Source organism: Pongo pygmaeus, chromosome 8 (assembly GCF_028885625.2).
Source record: "Pongo pygmaeus isolate AG05252 chromosome 8, NHGRI_mPonPyg2-v2.0_pri, whole genome shotgun sequence".
NCBI classification, from domain to species: domain Eukaryota; kingdom Metazoa; phylum Chordata; class Mammalia; order Primates; family Hominidae; genus Pongo; species Pongo pygmaeus.
Window position 1 is genome coordinate 127904364 of NC_072381.2, and position 12074 is coordinate 127916437.

Consider the following 12074-nt stretch of genomic DNA (forward strand, 5'->3'; position numbering starts at 1 on the left):
CTCAGAGCTTTTAGTATGCTAGTGTGTATGTGGCTTGCCTACAAAAGGGTGTTGACTGAACTATTTGCCCAAATTATAATCATTTGAGTATATAACTTTTTGGGGGGGTGCAGAACTGAGACATACCAAAATCAGTTTGGGAAATGCTGTATTTGAAAATGCTTTCTATTTAAATATTCTCTTTGCAATCATTTTTGCTCTGTTGATTTGCTTAGCGAAGTCTTCATGTCTGGGACAATATCCATTTCTTACTGAGTCATCAAAAACCCCCACTCGACACGTTGATGAGAGAGGTTTTGTTTGCTGTGTGGCATGTTCAGTGAAAACGTGGTTTCCAGTTTCTTCACATCCTTATAATTTTCTAGACTTCAGATGGAGGGAACAATCAGAGGAGGTTGGAATCCTGCCTCTGGCCAAGGAAAAGACCAGAGGCTGAGCCAGGTGGGGTCTCTTGTCCAGCCCTCTGCTTGTCTCCCTTTACCTGGGTGTGGGCTGAGTAATTCCAGACAAGTGTGGAGTTAATCCGGCTGTTTGATGGCACGCTGGTTACACCTCCTTCTGGAAACAGCTCTGCGTGTGCTGTTTGGGTGGTAGGATTCCGGGTCTCCTTCTCCGTCTTTTTATAGCATCAAGTTGCTGCCCAGCTTAGGCTCCTTAACGGCCAGTCTTCAGAAAACCACCAGCTAACACATTTACAACCCTCCTTCCCTGATGTTCCTGTTGCTTCTCTGTGGCTGGGTGGCCAGGCATGGCCGAAGAGGCTTAGCGTAGATACAGGCTCTGTGCCTGGTGTGTGTAACTGGCCTTGAGTGAGGCTGCAGTTGTGTGTTATTTCTATTAGGTCAGTGTGGAATTTCTAGCGACAACTAATCTTTCAAAGTGTGTTTATTGGTCACAGGACTATTGGGCCAGCCTCTGCCTTTGTTCTTTTCCACCTAATCTGCATAATAGCTGTGTTATCCCAATTTTAGAGAAGAAGAAACAGGGGCTCAGAGAAGTCTAGTAACCTGTGTGAGGCCACACAGCAAATACCTCGTGACCCTGCCCTCCTAAGGCAGCCAGGCTACTGCTCCATGAGTCCAAGCCCATAGCTGATGCTGGAGGGATAGAGGCCGGCCCCGTGGCATGATGAGACAGCTTGACCTTAAACAGCCCATGGGAAGGCGGGTGCATCTGGTTTAGGAACAGGCTGCTAGAAAGGTATCCAGGATGTGGTAGTCTCACCGGAAGGAGCCAGTCAGAATAGCACAGCCTGTGGCCACACGTGGGGCCTGTTCAGCCTCATGGAGCCTTTGGGAGGCAGCCAGCAGCAGGGCATGGGCTGTGTGCAGGCGAGGCGCTGGCCTGGACACCGCCCCCACTGAGTAACTTCGTGTTTGGAATGCGTGGGCACATACCGTGCAGCTGCTTCTGGCCGGGGGATATTCTTTTCCGATTTTGAGCCAAGGTGGGGACTGTCTCCTCGTGCCATCCCTGGCGTGTCCTGGCAAGACGTGAATGATCTCAATAGATGAGCTTTGCAGAGTGTGTCTGACCTGACTCCTGCTGTCCTGGGAGTTTAGCTCTTCAGCCAGCAGCATGCTGTTTGACATGTGTTTCAAGCTCCCCACGAAAGGGTGCTTGAAATTTAAAATTGAACTGATGTGGCTTTTCAAAATGGAATTGGAAATGAAAGGATATTAAATTGCAGACACCCACACAAAAGACTGGTTTCCACTGACTAAACTGCTTTTTTTTGCTGATAGTAGTTGAAAGTAGGGAGAGTAACAGCATCTCTTCCAGCTCTTTCTCTTTTGTTCCCTTGTTTTGATGATGGGTTATTTCGGGGGAGGCTCTGGCTGGCCTTGCTTTGTGTCATCTTAGGGATAACAAAGACGATGAAAGAGATCAGGAAAACCAAGAAGGCAGAACAGAACCAGCAGAAACTGTGCTTGAGGAATGAAAATCACCTACACAGCTCCTTGTCATATGAGACTGTGGCCCAGCCTCCCCCAAAGTCGCTTAAGAGTAACCCAGTAAAGCTGGAGAGACTGCCTGCCACGTCTGTGGGGCCAGTGACTAACTTGGTGGCTTATCATCTGGGCCCAGCTCCTCCCCTGGCATCCTGATTTCACTTGGAGGGGCCTCCATTGTCCTTCATAAACATGTTTATTTTATTTTATTTTTATTTTTTGAGACAGAGTTTTACTGTTGCCCAGGCTGGAGTGCAGTGGCGCCATCTCCGCTCACTGCAGCCTCCACCTCCAGGGCTCAAGCGATTCTCCTGCCTCAGCCTCCTGAGTGGCTGGGACTACAGGTGTGCACCACCATGACTGGCTAATTTTTCTATTTTTAGTAGAGACAGGGTTTTGCCATGTCGGCCAGGCTGGTCTCAAACTCCTGACCTCAGGTGATCCACCTGCCTCAGCCTCCCAAAGTGCTGGGATTACAGGTGTGAGCCACTGCGCGCGGCTGTAAACGTGATATTCTTGAGATTTTCAGTGAAATAAAAATTACCATGGACATCTGTGGTCATCGTCCACTTGCCACCCACCTAGCCCCTTTTCTGGCAGCAGCAGCCGGCATTTCACATCTCTGTCGTCGGACAGCGTAGGTGGGACCATCGGTCATGGTGTCCTACCCTCTGTGGCCAAGGAGTGGACACATGACCCAGTTAGGGCAAGCAGAGGCTTCCCTTGGAATCGCAAAGTGAAGCTGGATGCCACCCACAGAGACTAACATGGTGAAGCTGCTGTAGCCCCTGCTCTTGAGCCCCCAGTACTGCCTGAGTTCTTGCACTTTCTGAGTCCAGTTTAATATCTGCTTTTCCTCCCATTCTTGGAGCTCCCCTCACATCTCCAGTGGCTTGAAGTTGCCAGAGATGTTTCTGGGCTTGTGACCAAATGACTCCTTTTCTGCTTCTCACTGCTGAGCAGACACATGTGCGCTCACTTTGCCTGCTGAGTCTTGGGACCCGGAAGAGCTTTTGGGAGACACTCACGGACCAGCCCCCTCTTGCCTTCCCTGCTGTCTCCCTCCAAGCAGGAGGGGAGAAGGTGTCCACCCGCAGCCCCAGCCGGGCATCCCTTTCTGTGCTTCTGCCCAAATCTGAAACTCCCCTTTTCTTGGGACCCACGACTGGGGCCAGCCTGCCTGGGGAGGGAATCCCAGCTGCAGAAAGTCGGGACAGTGTGCGTGTAAACATGTTAATAGAAAGCAGCTTTGAGGGCAAACTAGTTCAGCTTCAGTTACAAACTCTTTCCAAATGTGTTTAACATGAGCCACTGGCTGTGTGCAGCATATGTCAAGCTTTCATCCAATGGTGGCATTTTGTCCCTGCAGGGTTTTTTTTTCCTAAGCAGTTTGGGGCAGGGGTGGGGACAGGGAGAGAGAAAAGTAAAAGAGAGCAGTTTGGTTTCTTCAGGCTGGAGTACAAGGCAGAGGTAATGGGATATATTGAAGAAGGTAGGAGGGAAAGTTACTTTAGCTACAGCTATTTGTCCAGCTGTGCTGATTAAGAAACTTGGAGAAAAGCATCTTTGGAATCATGTCCTTCCCATCTTATATACAGCCTTTGCAGATTTCCTGCTGTTCTGAGAGAGATCTGAACTCCTTACCAGGACCTTGAGGGTCCCACCTGATTGGGCACCCCTCCCTCTCTCTGCCCGTCCTCCCCTTCCCCTCCTCCCCTCCTTTCTCCACCCCCCCTGCTCGGCTCAGACACCCCTTCCTTGGTTGCTTCCCACAGGCCAGGGCTCTCCCCTGGGGCCTTGGCTGTTCCCCTTCCAGGAGCGCCCCTCTCCAGCTCCTCATGCAGCCAACCTTCCCGTCCTTCAGGCTTCTGATTAAATTCTGCCTTAGACATCTCTCCCCACCCAGCTGTGTGAGGTAGCGCCCCATGCCCCAGTCCCCTCAACCCCACTGCCTCACTTTGGGGACACATCACCCCAGGGACAACTGCATTCCACTCTTGGTTTTTCCCTCCTCGTCTATTTATCACAATTTAGAGTCGCCTCACTGATTTGTCAAATGAAGTTCATCTCTGCAGCTGGACTGCGGGGTTGGGGGCACATCCGGCTGGTCAGTCCTCAGGTAGGAGGTGCTTGGCAACCTTGTTCCGAGTAGGACGTTCACACTTGTCTGCCCCGGAGGAAGCAAGGGCACCCGCCACGTGGATGGAATTGAGGGGAAGGCACCTGGGGCTCCCGCATCGAGCTTCCCTCCTATATTCAATGAGGAAATGACACTGCAGCAGGCTGGCTGCAGACGCCCCTGCCTCCCCGCTTTGCCTGCCTGGAGTTTGATGGACATGTGGTCCTGTCAGGGCTACAGCAGGTCTATGGTCTTTGGTAACGGAAAGCACTGGTGAAACAGTGAGCTTTCCTGTGAGTGCTTTTCCCTGACGCCAACAACCAGGTAAATATTTGGAAACAGCCTTGTTGAGGCTTGTGAGGTGGTTTTCCTCCCTCCCCTGTAGGCCTGCGCCACCCCCACAACCCCCTGGCCACCTTCGGGCCAGATGGCGCCCACAGACCTGTTTGAAGTGGCCAGAGAGGGAGCCCTCTGGGCGCTGGGGCCACTGTGTTTGCAGAGGGTCCTCTTACTGCTGAGGTGGCTGGTGCAGTGAGAAGGAAGGCCGACACCCCTGATCCTCATCAAGTTCAGAGGGGGGTCACTGCGGGTGAGGGGCCTGGGGCCTTGTACATGTCCTGGGAGCTGCTGAGCAGGCCACTCTTCTCCAGGCCACCAGAACTTGGCCCTGCACATGGCGAATCTTCCCTGAGTCAGCTGAGTGAGGGGGTTCACGCAGCCCCCCAGGACGTGGCGGTGGCTGGGGAGTGGAGTGGGGTGGTGCTTGCTGTGACTCACGCCGGTTCTCCTCAGGCAACCTGACGGTCAGATGCGCTGACTCAGTGGCCTGAGCTCGTCCAAAAGCGAATCAGAGAACGCAGAGCCTGGGCTCACCCGCTGCCCTCTTCTGGAGTCATCTGTCACTCATCCTCACGAAGGAAGCGCCTGGGAGCCTGGAATGCACATCGCACTGCCCCAGCTCCCCTCTTTTTTCTGTGTTTTTCCATTTTGGATTCTTTCCCCCCACTCCTTCTGTACTGGGCATTTTGTGGTCTCTTCTTTTTCTCTGAGAACTCTGAGGGCTACCATTGCATTTGCTAGTGACCCCACAGACGCTGTTGACGTTATAAGGCTTCTATTACCGTATTGATTTTTACCATTTTTAGGGGGACAGGAATCAATATTTCATGAGGGAATGTGAAGCCAGACAGTGAAGTAGAAGCTGGCTTTTATTTTGTGCCAGGCTTTGTCCAGAGGCGGGTGGGGACGTGGCTTCTAAGCTCTTGATTGCAGCTCCTTCTGGCATGGGAAACATTTCAGTTCCCCAAACTCTCAGAACTGGATCCCCTGTGTGTTCTCTGGCCCAGATTCAAGAACTTAGTTGATTGTCAAGGAAATTCTTTGGCTATATTTTTCTCTTAATATGGTAATGCCTTTTTTCACTCTGGCACTCTCTTTTCAGGGAATTGGATTAAGACTATTATTTATGGTTCTGACAAAGCAGTTCCCAAGTTGTTGGGACTGGATTTGTTTAGGAATGTCTCCTGTCCTCTTCATTGAGGGGGGAATACAAATTGCTTCCATTTGACAGTTTATCAAGTGGGTGACAGAGTGTTAGAGTCCAGGGTTGGCCAACTACAGCCAGTAGTCCAAAGCTGGCCCTCTATCTGTTGTTGTAAATAAAGTTTTATTGGGACATGGTCATGCTCACTTATTTAGGTAGAGTGTATGGCTGCTTTCACTCTGCATCAGCAGAGTTAAATAGTTGGGATGAAGACCACATGGCCTGTGAAGCCAAAAATATTTGCTTCCTGGCCCTTTACAGGAAAAAAATTGCCAGCCCCAGTGGTAGGCAATTAACACCTTGTCCTAGAGGAGCTGAAAGTGGCTGGAGGCAGGAATGCTCATAAGAACCAAGTGAAGAGAAGCACTAGGTGGCCGAGGGGAGCAGGAAGAGAAGCTGATTTTGTTTGCCCTTTCTTTTGCCAGAGTTTGTGCTTTTTTTTTGCAGAGATGAAGATTTGGTCTTGCTGCAATAAGCAGAGGGAGGCCTTATTTTTGTCCATTTCTCTGACATTGGTAGAAAGGAGTTTGTCAGAATTCCAAGCTATTTGGCAATTATCCAATTTTGAGATCCTAATGGATCTTTCGAGGTCTAGTTTGTTCATTCTTTTAGTGCTTCCTTGTTAATTCCCTGATTTTATAAATGTGTGTTGAACATCTGTCTTGGCCAAATACTTATTAGGTGCTGAGGATGCAGCAACAGTGGGCAAAGCCATGGGGCTTAAGATCTAGTGTGGGAAATGGGTGAAGTAAAGTAAATATGGCGATAAGTACAGTGCATGAAGCAAACAGGTGAAGGGGTAGAAGGTATCGGGCTGCAAAGACAGTAGATAGTGTAGGCAGGGAATCTTATCTGAGGGGGTGACATCTAAGCTGAGATGGAAAGGACGGTGAGAGCCAGCCAGGGAAACAAGTTGGGTGACAAGAGTTGCAGGTGGAGTTGCTTAATTTCCCACTTCTGCTCAGCCTGCAGAATCTGGATCTTGGACTAATTGCAAACTGTCATTTCCTCATGAGTTTATTAGAACCCTCCAGAACAAGTTTCTGGTTAGCTAGTTTCTCTGTGTGTTGTCTCATTTCTTGTTGGTTCTGGTTCTTTGGGGTTCCTACACATACTCTGGAAAGCTCCAATGTCTTAAGTAGTCAGTCTCCCAAGAGTCTGAAAGCACAAAGATTCACAATGATACGATCACCTCTCAATCATAGCAGCGTTGATGCAGTTCCGTAGCTGGTTTCCTAAAGCCATCCAGATCTCTTTCTGTGGCAAGAGAGAAATAAGACTTTCTGGTTAATTGAGGACCAATTATCCTAATAAACATGCGAATTAACAGTTCCTTTGGTTAAACAAAGCACCAGAGTCTGATAATGGGAACATGTGACTCATGGTATTTCCCTCTTTGCTTTATCTACCAGGCAGCTCACAGAAACCACTGGCCTTCCCTGTGTTCCCATTTTATGTCATAAATATATATTTAATTAACTTATTATAAAAGGCTCTTTGTCATTGAGCATATCAAATTATTCTTATATAGAAGAGGTTATACATGTTTTAAACATTTTAAAATAAATCTGAAAAGAATGCTACCTCCTGGGCAACTTCCCTGCATATGGGGCTCAAAGAAGCTCTATGTGGTTATGGGTAATGAGGAGCCAGAGTGCCTTCAGTGCAGTTCAGCAGATGCTGAGAGGCTGCTGTGTGCTGGACGCTGAGCCCACCAAACAGAGTAGGACTGAGCCCCTGTCCACCGTGACAGCTGGGAGATACAAGCTGTTCCCTTTGCCTCCCTGAGTCCTGAGCTTTATAGCCTATAGACAGCTGAAAAGCAGGCTGCATCAGTTACCCAGTCAGTTACCCAGACCCAAATGTCAGGCCTTGGCTAACCCCAGTTATTACCTAATTTTAAGATCCTAATGGATGTTTTAAGACCTAGCTGGTTCATTCTTTCATTTATTTACTTATTCATTGATTTTGTAAATATTTATGGAGCATCTGCCATGGCCACATGCTGTTGTAGCAGCATCAGCCACTCTGAAGTTGGTGGATGAAAGGGGACGGATCAAAGGGGCTGATACGTGGAGGAGACACAAGTTAGACTTGACCAAGACAATATTATTCCTCCTCTGGATGCCACGAATATATACAGTCATTAGCTGTTGGGCCCCCATGTAGCACTATTGACATTTTGTGGTTTAAACACCGAAGAGTAAGGCAATATTGGAAATGGCAAACATCTGATATAGTGTAAAGGAGACTAAATATTTTGGTGGTGTTCATAAACACCGAGGAGGAAAGTCTTTTCATTTTTTTCATTTGTGTGCTCTCTCTCTCTCTGTTTTTGCACACTGTCCTCTGTTCTCTTTCTCCTTCTCTTTTTCCTTTTTTCTCCCTTCATCTCCCCATTTATCTGATCTCTCCCACCTGAACCCCTTCTACCCTGCTGCCCTCCCATCCATCCTACCTTCCCTACTCCCCTCCCTAGACAGTAGTAATCACATGTCAGTTGGAGAAACATGATGGCGACTTGGTCACACCGTTCTTCTCAGTCTGTTTATGTCGGTGATCTCAGTGCCCATCTGGCAGATCCTTCCTGCCCTGGCTCTTCTTCTGCTCACTGCAACCACCCTTGACTTTGTGATCACTGATAACCTTCACCTTCTCTAATCTGAATCCCAAGCTTCTCACTCCTGGTCCACCACCTCCCATCCTCGTCCGTTCTGAACCCTGAACGGAAGCTGAATGGAACCCTGAATGGAAGGGTTCTGAAACTGTTGAGAACCCTGAACGGAAGTTGAATGGAACCCTGAACGGAAGGGTTCTGAAGCTGTTGAGAACCCTGAACGGAAGTTGAATGGAACCCTGAACGGAAGGGTTCTGAAGCTGTTGAGAACCCTGAACGGAAGTTGAATGGAACCCTGAACGGAAGGGTTCTGAAGCTGTTGAGAACCCTGAATGGAAGTTGAATGGAACCCTGAACGGAAGGGTTCTGAAGCTGTTGAGAACCCTGAACGGAAGTTGAATGGAATCCTGAAAGGAAGGGTTCTGAAGCTCTTCAGAACCCTGAATGGAAGCTGAAATATCAACGGGTCATTGCTTTTCACAATCTCTGTGAAAGATTACTGGCCAAGCCAGCATCTGGAGAATTCCTGGTCCACTGCCTCCCCGTCTGGAGAAGCTGGAAGAGCCAGCTGCATGGGCATGTGACCCGTGTACTCACAGGCCCTGTGCCCTGAGCTCGCTGTTTTAATTTTATCTTTGAATTTGTATTTTTGTGAATAAAGCCCTATGAGCTAATGGAGCATGCTCAGGGAACTTGGGGCTTTAGCTCAGGCTGGATTCCTCCTACTGCCTTCCCACTCCCTGGTCCCCTGAGACCTCCAGCCCCACCTGACATTCCCTTCCCTGTCTCTATGCAGGGGTCATTGCTACCCTCCATCCCTGGAAGGGGTGTAGGCACAGGGCAGTTCTAGGTTCCAGCTTGGGCACCGCATAACATCTTGGTGGTACAGGGCTCAGGCTGATGATGCCGTGGTTGTTCTGTGGGCTACTGGGCAGGGCCAACCCACTCCTACCCTGATCCAGGTATCTAATGTACCCGACACAGAAGCGGCTGTGTCCTTGGGGTCATCCATTATCTATGTGTTCAAGGAGTGGGCCCCTAGCGAAGATGCTTGGCTCGACTTCCCCACCCCCAGCCAGGGCACAATCCGAGGTCCAGGGGCTGGTGGGCGCAATGTCAAGTCATGAGGACCTCCGGTGTGTGCACTCACTGTCCCATAAATAACCACAGTAATAACAAGCAAATCAAAAACATTGTGATAGGTCGAGAGAGACAGCATGTGGAAGAAAGGAAAAAGCTTTCTATTTTAGTACCTTTAACAGTGCTTTCTGTATGCTTTATGAACAAGGAGCCTGCATTTGCATTTTGCACTGGTCCTGCCAGTGCAAAATTTTGCTAATTTTGTAGCTGGTCCTGCCCCCTAGTAGCCCAAGTCAGCAAATCTTTGGTTCATCTGAGTCCACAGTCCACTGACCCGCCCTTTTTCACAGTTCCTACCCTGCCCATGTGCTCACTTCCCTCCTTACCCAGCTTGGCTCACTCCCTCAAGCAAGTCTTTGGGTGCTGACCTCCCCCCTAAACAACCCTTCTGTGGCCTGGTTTGATTTTCCTTAGGAGGCGTGCAAGTTCTATGGCACTGTTTCTTACTGGGTATGGAGGATGTGCTATTTTGTCCATTGCATATTTTTTAAAGAAAATGAAAGGTTAGCATAACTGTTTCCAGAAGGCACATTGAATCACTCACTTGAGTCCCAGCCAATTGCTGCAATGTTAGCCTTTGAAGCAAACTGGAACCAACACAGGACCAGCCTGGAAGTCCCAGCCTCAGGAAACGATGCAGTGGATTCTGCAGATTCAGCAACAAAAATATTTTTGTAACTCAGAAGCACTTAGTAATTTTCAAAGGAGAGAAAGAAGTAATTGACTTGGCTTATTAGGTTGAAAAAGAGTTGCCAACTTTTTCTTTGGTTTTGGTGTTATTGGTTTTTTAAATTTTTCTTGTCTGCAAGCTTCAGGGAATGAGATTGAATGAGCACTCAAGTGCTACTAGGCAGAACCCTGAATGGAAGGAAGCTGAAATACCGATGGGTTATTGCTTTTCACAGTCATCTATGAAAGATTACTGGCCAAGCCAGCATCTGGAGAATTCTAGGAATCCCCCCTCCTCTTGCAGTGGTATAAGTTTGTGGGGATCATCTGACCCCACTGGGGAGTTGTATGGAAAAAGGGATTTATTAGGGACCCTGTTGCCTCTTTGGATCTTACCCATTTAACTATTGTCTGCTAATGGATTTTTTGGAAAGCAACCAGGTTTTCCGTAAAGAATAGCTAATTGTCAGAGCTGAGATGACCATTGGAGATCACTGGGCTCAACTCCCTAATTTTAGAGGTGGTAAAACCGCAACCCAGAGAAGCTAATCGAGTGGTCCAAGGTCGTAGACTGAGTTCATATAGGACCAAGACCCAGGCCAGATGTCCTGCTGTCTGGGACAGTGTTCTCCCAGCATACATGGAGCCTGAGGGGGTAATGTGTGTGCGTGTGTGTGCATGTACGCATATACACATAGGTGTTTTGCCTAAGTTTTCACTTTTGCCCCACCTTGGTTGATCTTGGAGAATGAGCCCGAGGCGCGCTGTCAGCCTGGGGGCCTCATTCAGCACAGGCCCAACTTTTCTGCCCTGGGGGAGTTCCAGCAGTTATGGTTCATCTGTGGTTCAGTTATGGAACTCACACCACACGTAGTGCCCCCAAAGCCGAGGCTGCGTGCACAGACCTCCCCTCCCTTCCCGTGGTGGGCCCCTGCTTGGGTTCTTCCTAAACTTCCCCTTTGCCCTGCTCTGTGTTATACCCACCCTGGTCCCCTGTCCCTGTGGAGTGATCCTGGGCACAAGGGCAGCTGTTTCCCCGCTGGCCTCTGTGTGCCCTGAGCATCTGGGAGATGGGGAGTGGGCTGGTGAGAAGAACACCTGGAGTGGAGGTTGGGGTCAGGGAGGGTCCCAGTCCCGGTACCACCCCCACCTGCTGTGGGACCTGCAGTCCCCTCATCAGCAGAACGGCTGTGAAGCCATCCTACCCGTCCACAGGGTGGTGGGTCGTGAAGGCTGCATACCTGGCAGAGCGGGAGAAGCTCTGGGAAGATGATGGACACGCGCCCTAGGAGTGGTTTCCCTGCCTTGCCCAGACTCTGCTCCCATCACCTGAACCTGCCTGTCACCACCATGGAACTGCTGTGACCATTGCTTTCCTCTTAAGCAGATTAGCAGACATCTCCTGCTCCACCCCGCCAAACAAACAAGCAAGCAAGCAAACAAACAAAAACATGCATGAAGGAGTGTGGACTTATAGAGTCTTTTCTAAACATTGTTAAATGCTGGTATCAGGATCTTCTCTTAAAATGAACCATATTCCCCAGGCTTTGGATGACACTCATGGTTGCCCACCCTCCAACTTCCGTCCCTGCTGGCAGAGCCCTGGGTTTGTTTAATTCCACCCCTGACCCCACTGCATTCCTGACTCAGGCAAATCCGTAGGGTCCAGTGCAGTCAGGGGGGCCACGTTCCCTCCTCCAGCGGGTGCTGAGGTCGCTGCTTGATTGGATACTGCTGATGACCTACGAGGAGGAGGGTGCCAGGGCGCTTTTGGGACTTTGCTCTTCTGAAGAGGTGCTTCCACAGCACAGTCATGGACACAGTTACATCTTGATGTGATGTCTGGAATGGTGGTGGCCATCTTGTGGCTGTGAGAACAGGCTGAGGTTGATTGGTTGGAGGGAAGGAAGGAGCCTTGTTCTTGATGCTGTCTGTGAGCCTTCGAGTTATCACCCTGGCACCACCCAGCCCTTGGACAGATGTCTACTCTACATACTGCATTTGGAGTTTTTTTTTTTGGACAGATGTCTACTC

The 12074-nt window shown here is 49.5% G+C and overlaps 1 protein-coding gene across 1 annotated transcript in view; it reads left to right on the forward strand.

The window, feature by feature from the left end:
* HTRA1 (HtrA serine peptidase 1) overlaps positions 1–12074 on the forward strand; it is a 54186-nt gene that overhangs the window by 29074 nt on the left and 13038 nt on the right. The window lies entirely within an intron of this gene.